This window comes from Callorhinus ursinus, unplaced genomic scaffold, assembly GCF_003265705.2.
Source record: "Callorhinus ursinus isolate GAN/ISIS: 27379988/994484 unplaced genomic scaffold, GSC_fseal_2.0 scaffold4, whole genome shotgun sequence".
In the NCBI taxonomy this organism is placed as follows: Eukaryota; Metazoa; Chordata; class Mammalia; order Carnivora; family Otariidae; genus Callorhinus; species Callorhinus ursinus.
The window spans coordinates 138,429,877-138,443,542 of record NW_027397066.1 but is presented as its reverse complement, the minus strand read 5'-3'; the positions used below and the strand labels follow the sequence as shown (position 1 = coordinate 138,443,542).

The 13,666-nt window shown below is 35.2% G+C and overlaps 1 protein-coding gene across 6 annotated transcripts in view; it reads left to right on the top strand.

Annotated features, from left to right (window-relative positions):
* Nucleotides 1-13,666, top strand: part of MARCHF1 (membrane associated ring-CH-type finger 1) — an 858,143-nt gene that overhangs the window by 547,793 nt on the left and 296,684 nt on the right. The window lies entirely within an intron of this gene.

Below are 13,666 nucleotides of genomic sequence, written 5' to 3'. Positions count from 1 at the left end.
GAGAAATGTGCATAATGTAATGACATAGTCAAAGTTCTGGGGAATAAATTTTTTGAAATTATCATCTGCACTGTTTCATCTCACTCTAACATGATCTTTTGTAAATTATTATTTTCAATAAAACTGCTTGCCTTGAGCTAACACCATTTAAAAATGTATTACACAATATTTATATATAAAGCTGGACTTTGTCAGGTATCATGCAAAGGCTAAAAATATTAAAATAAAAAAATTACCTCTGTGCTTTTATTAGAATGGCTTTAGTGCTTAATTTCTATTTCATAGAACCATAGATCAAAAACATAAAAATTCTTGAGTAAACATTTGGCCTGGCTTTCTCCTATAATTGGGTAACCTAATATTAGCTTAATTTTCCAGATGTGGACTGTGGCCCAGAGAAATTAATTGACTTTCCCAGTGTCACTTAGCTAGTAAATGATAAAAAGATTGCTAGAAGCCAGGATTCTCAAGGCGAGGCTTTATTCTACTATACCATGCTGCCTCACTTTCTTGATGACATATTCTTCCCATCCAGGTACTTTTAGTAAAAGGAAAATTCATCAAGTTACCAATTTAATAAATCCGGTAATTCATATTTTAAATCTAATGCCGTATTAGGTGGATAGCCTCTAGACAGTGAAACATAATTTCAACATCTCTTTCTCAACGTAGAAAAATAAAATATCTTTCTTATGTCATACCCTATGTGTCTTAGTTAGCCTCCTTCACTGTCAAATGATGATTCAAAGATACATACTCCTTTCATCTTTTAATGCTGCCTTCTTAAGGACATGGCTTCTTAGGTTTCTGAGGGAAAGGAAGAGACTATGGGAGCCATTGTGCATGTGTTATTATGGAGCAGCCTTGAATGGGTGCATATCCTTCCATTGACCAAACCTAGTCTTATGGCCCCATCTGAACTGCAAGGGAGGCTGGTAAATGTTAGGAAGCCATATAACCAAGAAGAGCAGACGGAATTAGGGAGCACCCAGTACATCTCTGCCATAGACCTCCCTTCTGGCTGCCAAATATTCAAGTCATGTTTCCACTCCCTCTTGAAAAAAGATTTTTACTTTCCAAGAGAAAAAAACAAAAGTATTTCAGTCACTGGATTCAGTTCAAGTCCATGAGCACCAGTTATTTATTGTCCTTTTCAAATGATGATGATGGTGAACCACCTATGAATAAATTATCTGTATTTTGCAACCAGCTCCCAACATCCATATATACCCAATATATAGGAGAAGAGTAGGATGAGGGAAACCACAATAATACTCATGCTTGGAGAAAGAAAGAATCAGATACACATGGAAATCAGAAGTGAAATCCTGCAAGACAGACATTATTGTCTCCTTAATCTAGCTGTCAGGGAGGATCCTTGAATAGGCTTTGACCCTGCTCCCTGGGAGATCTGTGTTTATGGTTCTCTCTGGCCTCTGGATATCTGTGAAGTTCTTCATTTTCTTTTATTCTCCTTGTCAACATTTAAAGTGCCTATTGAGGGTTATATAGCCTTAAAATATTTTTTTTTCCTATTTTGGGAAAATTATGGGACGAAGAGTTGTTTTAAGTCTTACATATTTCAAGGTTTGTATTTCTGGGATCATGGTCTTTTAGTACTACAATTTTCAGAAATCTTTGTAGGATTCTGATCAATTTGCTTCCTCATAGTCCATGTGCCTAAGAAAGTTCTTTCTTGGATGCCCTTGACTTTCTCTTCTTTCATGCCTCTTTCTCAAGATGATATTATCTTGAAAATTAGGCTGGAGGATCACAACCTTAACCTGATCTTTGTACAGAGATACTTCGTTCAACTGAGAAGTTTTACTCAGTGTCAGCTCTAAATCTCATATTTGCCTTGAGTCACTTTATACAAATATGCATTTTTACTGCATCTTTATTACTCAACACTTGCATTAATGTCATATTCCATCATATAGGGTTTAGAAGAAGCCAGACATTTTGTCCAATAAGCCCCCAAACTTTTATAGTCTCTCTATTCCCAGTCAGATCTGCTTTTATACTAGTTCCTGAGCTTCTTTTAACACTTTGCTGAATGTAGCCAATAACTGTTAACATACATTATTAAGTTTTATTTTTCAATCTATTTTGAGTGTTTCCAGCCCAGCAGGCTCACTGTCTGCCTCTCAAGTTAATTCAAACAGTACTTTTGCCAAGAATTTTGCCAAAACATCAGATAGATGGCTTTCTACTTTTGAAATTGGTTTCCTTGCCACCCACTGCCCAGCCACTAAGCAAATGCCACATACTTTAGATTTTTGTTATGGCAACACAGGCTTTGGCTACCAATTTCTGTATTTTGGTAGTTATAAAAGTTGGGGTACAGGAAGGAAAACAGGAAATAGTAATTCTAACAAAGAATGTAATATGAATATTTATTTAATCAGCTCTTGGAAGGCTGGAAAAGTAAGTTAAAAAAATGTATATATGTTTAGTAACTGCAAGAAGTAACAACCATCCAGAGAGATAACACTGGGAGGAGGAAGGAGTTATTTGAACCTAAAAGGCTGACGGAGAGGCCCCTCAGGACTACACCTCAGACTTTGAGAAAGGATGCTTCTCAGATGATGTAGGAGATCCTGAGGATCTTGGACCTGGACCCTGAAGCAGAGGCTCTTCTCAATCCTTGCATGTTCAAGTGGGAAGAAGGGGGGATAGTGCAATAAGTATAGTTAAGAGAGTGTGCAAAAAAACTTAGAAACTGGACCCATCTTCCACTACTGACTTACAAAATCATTGCTGGGATGACACTAGCAGAAACGGGGTAAGCAAGAAGAAGCAAATCCATTTTCTCTCCCCGTCTTCTAGTTTCCATTAGTACTAGTATTGGCAGAAGCTGACCAAGAGGTAAATGTCAAAGGGGAAATCTGGTTTGAAGGCCCCTAGCTCCAACATCTTGAAGTGGAATATGGAAGAACTTCTTTAGTGCTGAGTAGTATTAGCTTAGTAATCAGTATAAAAAATTAAGAATAGGAGCTTTAACAAATCAACTCAGAGATTTCAAAGGCTTAGCATGACTGAGCTTTACTTTTGCTCGTGACTCACTCTGATAAAGGTCACTTAACTCTCCAACAATGAATGCTGGGATCCCTACTCCTTCCATCTCTTGGGACTACCATCTTAAACAAAGGACATCTGAGTTTATCAGATAAAATAAGGGAAAGAATGAGTGGGTGACCATGGAGATATCTGGTTAAGTTTGGAAGTGATGCATATCACTTGATGCCCTTGGCTGGACATCAATGACATGCCCCAGTGTATCTGTCAGAATGATGGGAAATATGGTATTTTTATATGACTAGAATAAGGAAATTGAGAGCACTCAGCCAGCCTCTACCACAAATTCATTCCTTTGAGAGGCAGAAGTTTTGTCCTACATTTCCATTTTGCATACCCATATTTTATTGTTACTCCTCTGCTGTCATCCAGAGCATTTGAGGCATTCCTGTACAAATCATACCCCATCTAAAGATGATGGTGGTAATGATGATGAGGAGGAGAAGGGAGATGGCTGATTATTAAGTGCCAGGAGTTTTCTAAGTATTTAACACATATTCTCATTTTTAATATTCACAAGAATCTGATGAGGTAGGTATAACCATTATCCAATTTGGAAAGGAAACTGGATAAGTTGTATACAGAAACTGAGGCATAGAGAAACTTAAAAACCTGCCCAAAGTGACCCAGGTAATCTTGGTGAGGCTGGGATTCCAGCAGTCCAAACAGTCTAAATCTGGAGGGCCACTCTGTCATGTTTCCTCAGGTTGGGGGGAAACAGTCATTATTTGAATTGTATGCATTTAGCTAAACACAAAGATTGTGAATGAGGCAATAATACATGATAGTGTGGCATAAAAACAAGTAGGGCCTTTTCTTTATAATCTCATGGTTATATGTGACTGTTAGATTATTCTCTGCTCTGACTGACTGACATTTAAGTATGGCCAATTTTATAACCATTTTCACCACTATGTCGTCAATAACTGACCTAATTGAAAAGAATAGTTTTTTTTAGATTTTATTTATTTATGAGAGAGAAAGAGAGAGAGAGAAAGTGTGGGAGCCAGGAGGAGGGACAAAGGGAGAGGAAGAGGGAGAAGCACACTCCCTGCTGAGCAGGAAACCCACAGGGGGCTCCATCCCAGGACCTGAGATCATGACCTGAGCCGAAGGCAGATGCTTAACCGACTGAGCCACCCAGGCGCCCAGAATAGGTTTTTTTTGTTTTGTTTTGTTTTTTTCTTTTATCTATAAGGCAATTCAGACCACCTGCCTTTTAAATTCAGAAAATATTAATTTAGCATAAATGTTTCAAATTGAATAAAAACATTGAGAGGTTTGAGAGATTATGTTTATTAAGCAGCTATCTTCACAGTTGCACCAAAGGGGTGGGAGAGCCCCTGAATGACAAGGTAGGGAAGAAATTTTTCTTTTAAATTTAATGTAACACAGTTTACATGTTAAAAATAAAAGCAAAATGCCCTATACTGACTGTACCCTTAAGCAATATCCTGGATCAAATCAGAGTTTCAATATTAAATTTAAAATGAAAGTAAAGGAGATCATAATAATCAGAATGAAAAGGGGAACAATTTTAAGAGTTGAAAAATATCTATGGAAGACAAAATAGGGAGATCAAAAATGTCATTTTTTTTTAGGTAGTCAGCAATGACTCCAGAGAAAATTACTTTCCTATAATCAATGATGAGACTTTGAGGCTATAAGTAGATTATCATTAGACAGAAAAGAAGAACAAAGTGTCACTTGATGTGTTTGATGAGGTGAGGTGATTTGCCACTTCCAACCATGTATTCATCAGCTCAGGGCACATTTTGCATCTTTCTATGAGGTGCTTGCAATTCTATAACAGACTAAAGAGGGAAGACTAGATAAGAAAGCTTTCAAGGTTTTATATGTCTGTATGTAATACATGTATAAAGCTATATGATTTTCAAAGCAGTCTTTATGTCAATTGTTTCGTTATAGCTCACAACCATACTGAGATGAACACAGTATAAATTTAATTATTCAAATAGATAATGATACAGAGATGTTCTTAAGAGTTTTGGGTAACTCAAATCATAAGGCCACAGGTCTTCTAATTTGTAGGTTATTTATATGCCACACCCATTATGAGAAGTTGATACTGTTGTTTGCGTTATACAAGCGAAAATGTCCTAACTCAGAAAGGTTAAATAATTTGTCTCAGTAGCAAGTAAGAAGGGAGAAATAGTAAGTCTGATTTTTGTCTGATTTTATATCTTAAGATTTTTCCAATTTGCTATAAAGCCTCTCTAAAAATAAGACCTATGCAACTAATGAATCATTGAACACTACATCAAAAACTAATGATGTACTATATGTTGGCTAATTGAATTTAAATGAAATAAATTAATTAATTAATTTAAAAAATACACATTTAAAATATCAAATTTTCAGCTACTGGGCAAAGTACCTCCTTACACAGTCTGGTAAGTGTTTATTAATAAAACATGTAGTTAAAAAGATTCATGTTTCATTGTGTCATAATCTTTTATTTTCAAAATAGGACAGTTGTGTTGAAGGTTAAAGTTCCTACTTATTAAGCTTATGAAAAATCAGAATTGAAAATGAAGCACTTTTATTTTTCCTTTTAGAAACATGTAAATGGAATGTATGTTTTAATTGAAGAGTCATATCGTTATCACCTTTTTTGTTATTCTTATTGCTCATAGGCTCTATTGTTACTTCCTTGGTTTTATATTAAACTTGCCCACTTGGATATTTGTATAATATAGAAAAAATCAGCACCTGCACTTGAGACTTTTTCATTTAGAATCCCATTCTTTATCATTTGGTGAATACTAACATCCTCTGGGTATCAAACAGAAAATGAATAAATGCATAGAATTTATATAACTTAAATTAATTACAATGGTCTCACCATTTAAATAAACAATATCACAAAAAGAGCAAAATTTGATGAAAACAAAGATAATAAGTCAGGTAGAGATTTTGCTAAAGGCAGACGAGTATAACATTTTTTTCCTTACTCTAAGCCAAAACTTGTAAAAATGATGTGGAGTGGATATTATTTGCTATGCATAACCATATCCAAGTCTAGTAGGTTGTAGGTTGAAGCACTTTGTGTTAAAATTAACAGAATGTTTTAAATTGTTTGCCTTCTATTCATAACATTCAGCAGTGGAGTTGGTTAAACTGATTAGAGTATGTTGTATTGAATCTAATATATAATATTTAGTCATCAAATTGGGGAGAAGAATTACATCCTTTTGATTATTGACCATAAAATTTGATCCAGGCCGACTGTTGATGTTAGCACAGATGTTAGCATATCAAACTGAGGAAGAAAGTAATCTGCTTCATAAATTAGTAATATGGAGGTGACGTTTATTATATGTTATGAAGATGGGTATGAGGGCTGTATATGTGATCTAGATTATATACGCAAAAGTTTCTTTTTCTAGATGTTTCCATGGCTAGTTACTTCATTCAGGATTTGGCGTATCTATCCTAATAACCTTGATTAGAGTTGCTCCTAGAATCGCACTCAATTATGCCTCACCCATTCACTCTATGCCAATTCTGTGTTGCTTTTTTTCGCAGACTCACCTTTATCTGAAAATATTTATATAAATATGAATGTGTGTTGGTTTATTTTTCTGTTTCTCTACCGCTTGGATATAAGATGAAAAAGGGAAGATCTGTCTTATTTAGATCTGTATCCCTGGTGTTTGAAACATAACAGGAAATTAATAAAATTTGTGGTATGGATAAACAGCTTGAGCAGAGAGCATGAACGAAGTGAAAGTGAATTTCGTTTGTCTGTTTATAAAGCTCTATTAAGGGGTACCTGGGTGGCTCAGTCGTTAAGCCTCTGCCTTTGGTTCAGGTCATGATCCCAGGGTCCTGGGATCGAGCCCCACATTGGGCTCTCTGCTCCGCGGGAAGCCTGCTTCTCCCTCTCCTGCTCCTCCTGCGTGTGTTCCCTCTCTCTCTTTGTCTCTCTCTGTCAAATAAATAAATAAAAAATCTTTAAAAAAATAAAGCTCTATTAAGTGTAATATCTCATATATTAAATCCCTTCTTCTTATTAGAAATACCATATGCCTTAAGATATGGAAGAACTCATCTTAAAAGATCAAACAATTCCGAGGTGGTTTCTATGACCAAAATACATAATTCAAGTTTTGGAAACTAAAATCATGATTATAAAAAGTACATTCTACTGAAATAAGATTCTGCTTACAGTGAGAAGTAAGTATTGGAGGGAGTTTGCTCAATGCGTAAGGAAGTGAAATGTAAATTTGTCCTTAATTAAAAAATCACACTTAACCAATTAATATTTGCCAGAGTCATGGTCCTCACTTTCTTCCCAACTGTGCCCATCACTCACTTTTAGCCTTATCAGACCAAAGGAAATTGTACATCTGCCTATAGAAAATGGACTGGTATTGTCCCACAAACATTACCTCTCTTAGCAACCAAATAAAATGGAAATATAAGAGGAACTTGAGTATATTAAATTTCCCATTAAACCCACAGACTTATTTTCAACAGGCTCACCTTACTTCTCTGAGAAAGTGGGCCAGTTCTTCATTGTGCAGTGGTCTTTATGCATTCTGAAAATAGATTATGTCAGGAAAGAAGAATTTGTAGAGATTTTTTTAGCCTCATTTTCTTTTCCCTTTTAATTCTTTCTTATTTGATCATTTATCAGTTATTGTTTTTAATCGCTATTACAAAGCCTTTACTAAGTACTGCCAAAGGCAATAGTGAATGAAATCTAAAATTTTATTAGAATAACTATAAAACATAAATGAGGGAAATTAAGTAAAAGACATTATGCCTTTCAAGAGCTTTGATTTTTGTAAGAAAGTAAAATCATTAAAAATATATCCCAGTGGTTGTTATGGAAACAGATTGAATTAAAGAATGCAAAGGGGGAGATTGGTGCTTCAAACATCACACTAGGAAGAAAAATTACATTCACTGTGCAGCTTAAAATAATGTATTAACTTTAATTGTATAGTTACTGAACAGTGTCAAAACATGATTATTCACAATAGTAATAATTGATCTAAAAATGCTCCTCATATGGAGAGATCTTTTCCACTAAGGAGTAAATCCTGAGATCATGTTCACAGCTGCTTGTTATCAAAATGTGTCATGTCTGTCTGTTTAATTTAGATATAAATGAAATTGTGAGCCCCTCAGAAAGGTGTTGAATCTTCAATAGTTGTCGAATTCTACTATCTGTAGAGTATTTAGAACACATTGATTTTCAAATATTTTAATTTCATTATGAGGGCCAGTGAGCAGATTTGCGTATAGCCAAGTAAGAGAGGCCTCCTGTGTGTATGTGGAATTGTGGCAAACTGTTTTTCTCCACTCACAAATGATGCAGATGGCAAAGATTTCTTCTTTGTCCTTGCTTTTCTGGGAGTGTTGTGCTTTATAGAGAGGGGGCAAGGAGGATAAATTGACTTGATGTTTGTCGAGTCGGCTTGTTTTTGCCTCAGAATAAAAATTGCCCTAGGAAATAAGCAGAACACGTTGGAGTTAGGACTGAAGAGTCCAGAGCTATTTCTGTGCAGCAATCTTATTCAATCCTATTCGAAAGACAAGTAGGAAAGAGGTCTTAGGTAAATTTATATCTCAAAACACAATAATTAATAATGTAATAGGCTTTTAATGCCTTTTCTGTCCTGAAGAGTTAGATGGATCTCAAAACTTCATGGTAACTCTGAAAGTAGGTTTTGCTGTTCTCATTACACAAACAGAGAAACTACGGTTGAGAAAGATTAGAAAAGTGACAGAGCAGGAATCTGGTGTTCTAAATGTTTCCACTCCTCTATGCTACTTTATAGAGAATATTTTATTGATAAAAATATTTCGCAGGCAGTTACCTGACATAACATAATGATTCTTATCCTAGAACAACTTCTCTCTCTTTTTTTTAAAGATTTATTTCTTTATTAGGAGAGAGAGAGTGTGTGCAAGCTGGGGGAGGGGCAGAGGGAGATAGAGAGAATCCCAAGCAGACTCCCTGCTGATTGTGGAGCCCGAGGACACAGGGCTTAAACTAAGGACCCTGAGATCATGACCTGAGATGAAATCAAGATCCTGAGATCATGACCTAACCTAAGATCATGACCTGAGATGAAATCAAGAGTTGGACACACAGCCTCCTGAGCCACCCAGGCGCCCCAAATAACTTCTCCTCTAATCCACCATTATAGTTACTGCACTACCTAATGAATGAATTGTTTGGTATCAGGGTTGTGAATTGTTGAGTTGTAGTTTGGGGCTCCAGAGCTGTCTGTTATCGTGGAACAAAGCAAAGGTAAATGAATCACAGAGGAAATCAGTGATTCAGAACTGTTCACTCAGTTTAGAAGGTCTCTTCATTTATTCATTTAACTAGTCTCTATTGAGAAACAGCTACGTACCAAGCACTATACTCTGCAATAAATATATATCATTGGAGGGAAAAAGACATGGTACCTAACCTCAAGAACCTACTGAAGAAAGTTAAGTAAACGAATAGATCAAGAGTAGAATGGGGCATCCACAAAGGGTGTTGGGGAGCCCTTAGATGGGTACCCAACCCAGCTGTGGAGCTTAGAGTGTTCCCCAAGGACCACTAAGAGTTGGTGATATAAAGAGGAGGGTGGTAAGTAGAGAGGGGAAAGGGGCATTCTGTGACTCTGTATAAACATTTATCATGGAAAAATTAAACGTCTGTATTCTGTTTACTTTTTTTTTTTAGGATTTTATTATTTGACACAGAGAGACACAGCAAGAAAGAGAACACAAGCAGGGGGAGTGGGAGAGGGAGAAGCAGGCTTCCCGCAGAGCAGGGAGCCTGATGCGGGGCTCCATCCCAGGACCCTGGGACCATGACCTGAGCTGAAGGCAGACACTTAAATGACTGAGCCACCCAGGCGCCCCAGTGTTTACTTTTAAAGACATATCATCTATTTGGTGTAATTAGTAAGCAGAATCATCTTCAGGAACTGAAAGAAATACATTTAAACGAATACTAAAGATTATACTTTCCATAGGTAGTGGAATTAAACTAAATATTTTTGTAGAGTTTATTCAGCCTTAATATGCAACATGTAGTAATTTAGTGGCCACATGAAGGTAGTTTCCATTGAGCAAACAATGAGCCTTCCCAGTGAACAGCACAGAGGAGCTGTGTGTCAAAACATACTCTTTTGGGGAGGAAACATGTACGTGTAAATGTATATGGATTTGCTCACTTGGCAAAACATACAGTGGGAAAAATAATACAGTAACAGTTAACATTTGTTGAATATATGCTGTGTACCAGGCACTGTTCTGAGCACCTGACATATTAACAGCTCATTTATTTATTTATTTATTTAAATTTTATTGCTATGTTAATCACCATACATTACATCATTAGTTTTTGATGTAGTGTTCCATGATTCGTTTTAACAGCTCATTTAATCCTCACTACAGGACTGTGTGAAACGTACAAAATCCCCATTTTACAGAGGAAAGCGGTAACTTGCCAAAGTCTACCCTGCTACTAAGTCTTATTCAAGCATCCATGCGCAAATACACTTTTATTTTCTTTTAAGATTTTATTTATTTATTTGACAGAGAGAGACAAGAAGAGGACAAGTTGTGGGGGGAGCAGAGGGAGCAAGAGAGGGACAAGCAGACTCCGCCCTGAGCCGGGAGCCTGAAGTGGGGCTTGATCCCAAGACCCTGAGATGGTGACCTGAGCCAAAGTCAAACACTTAACCAACTGAGCCACGCAGGTGTCCCTCTAATACATTTTTCTATGCTGCAAAGAATATGCCCAGGGAAAGATAAAAACACTGACTTTATTAGAAATAAGTTTAGTTGAGGGCGCCTGGGTGGCTCAGTTGGTTAAGCGACTGCCTTCGGCTCAGGTCATGATCCTGGAGTCCCGGGATCGAGTCCCACATCGGGCTCCCTGCTCGGCAGGGAGTCTGCTTCTCCCTCTGACCCTCTTCCCTCTCGTGCTCTCTATCTCTCATTCTCTCTCTCTCTCAAATAAATAAATAAAATCTTAAAAAAAAAGAAGTAAGTTTAATTGAGATTCACATTTAAATCTGAATTTGTTGCACATTTTGTTGAATAATACATTATATATGACATTACATATATTGTATTATATTGTGTGTATTTTATATATTGAACAGATTGTATATATTATACTGTATATATATATATACACCTTGTATATATATATTATACATACACACATTATGTATATTAATATATATCTGTCATTTGTAAAATTCTCATAACAGTTCTATTATATATATTACATATATATATATATATATATATATTATATTCCCCATTTCACAGATAGGAAAACTTAGGTTTTGCCTAAATATTTGCCAAGGGGATTTATGAGGATTGGAAATAGGTCAATTTAGTGCATTTATATAGGAGTGGTAGTCTCATCTGAGATTTTTATTTGCACCTACTAAATGCTAAAGTGCAAATGAAATGTAGTTTAAATAGTGTTTAAAATGAATTTGGAGATGAAAAACATACTTTCTGGATTTATATTTGAAATAATTGATTGGTTGATTATCCTATTGGATACTAATAATTATCAACTACATTTCTGGGGAAAGGGATAAGGTTATTTAATATATTCTCTTGTGTTGGCTTAATTTGTTTTAACTATTTAGCACAGTATCATCCAGGAAAATGTCTTTTCAACATATGAGGCAAATCCCTTAGGTTAAAAGCAACCTTTCAGTTGATGGGCTGTTAAATTATTTTTATATCACCTTAGTAATTGTCAACTGTAATTATTAAGTGGAATAATTCATAAGTACAGCTTTGTAACTCCACATTAGGAAACCAGCAACTCAAATGCAGATATAGGAACTTAGACACTTGGTTTCTATGTGTTCGATGCGGCCTACAGGAATAAAATTTAATTTAACGATCCAATAATTCTTTAAAGATAAAAAATGAAATAGCTTTCACACTGCAGTTACCAACTTGTCAACTTTCACAGATACATCATCACACCAAATTTTATTACACATACAGCGATGAGACTGCAAACAAAAATTAGTTGTCCTGTTTCCATGGGTTGAGTAATTTTACCTGTGGAGATGAGACAAACCAGTGCTATTCAGTGTGCATAACATTGTTGATGTTATTATTACCTCTTCAATATAAGAATAAACTTAAAAATTAGTGCAGTTATGTGCACAGTGTTTTATCAAAGCCCAGAACCACATTATTCACTATGTTTTCTGAAATGTCTTAGGATTAGGTCTACCGCCACTGGCTTGTATTAATTCTTTGTATTATAGAGACATGCTTAACAGTGAAAAATGTTTAAGAAAACATGTTCTTTTACCTAGTCTTTATGCAATGTGTTTGCTAATCTTTGTGTTACCATAATACATTGATTTTGTTATACACAAGGAAATGCAAAGATTAAAAATAAGTCTGCTTCTCCGTAAAAAAAAGTTTGATTTTATTCTATCTTCTTATTTAAAAGGGACAAAGTGATGTTTTCTTATTAGATTAAAATTGTCTCTCTCAAATCATCTACTTTCCTTTAATACTTGCTTTTCTATTCAAATGTATACTTCCCTTTCAGGGTAGTGATTTACTCCTTTGTCTTCCTAAGATCCCAAAGAAGGATTATATAAATACACAAAAAAGAATAAATCCATGACAATGAAAAGAGATTTTAACAAATTTGAGAAATATGGAAAGCAGAATTTATTTCATTTCTTTATCAGTTTTGATGTGATGTTTTTCTAGAAATATGACCATTTCATCCAAATATAATATTAGAATCTCAAACTTATTAGCATAAAATTGGTTATATTATTTTTTAATGCCTATAAGAGCTGTAATGATGCCCTATTTTCCTTTCTGAAATTGGTACTTTTAATTAGTCTCTTTTTATCATGATATTTCTTGCTAGTTATAACCATTATATTTCAAAGAACAAATTTTATACTTTGTCATTTTTTCTTGTATATTTTGTTTTTTTTCTTAACAGCTCTAATGAGATATATTTTAAATACTATCAAGTCTACTTATTTAAAGTGCATAATTTAATAATTTTTAGTATACATACAGAGTTGTGCAACCATCAGTGTAATCTAATTTTAAAACACTGTCAGCATCCCCAAAGAAATTTTTATCCATTAGCAGTCACTCTCCAGCCCTTCGGCAACTACTAATCTACTTTTGTCTCTATAGATCTGTCTATTCTGAATATCCTGTACAAAGGAAATTATACAATATGTGGTCTTTTGTGACTTACTTCTTTTACTTAGCATGATGGAGTCTTTTTTGTTTTGTTTTGTTTTTTTTAGAGAGAGATAGAGAACACTTACATGGGGGGAAGGGACAGAGGGATAGAGAGAGAGAATCTTAATTCAGGGTTCAACCTCCCTGAGATCATGATCTGAGCCAAAAATCAAGAGTTAGACACTTAACTGACTGAGCCGTGCAGGAGCATCTTTTCTTTCTCAGCATGATGTTTTTGAGGTTCATCCATCTTGTAGTAGTGTGTCAGTACTTTATGCCTTTCTATTGCCAAATAGTATTCCATTGTATGAATATACCACATTTTGTTATTCATTCATCA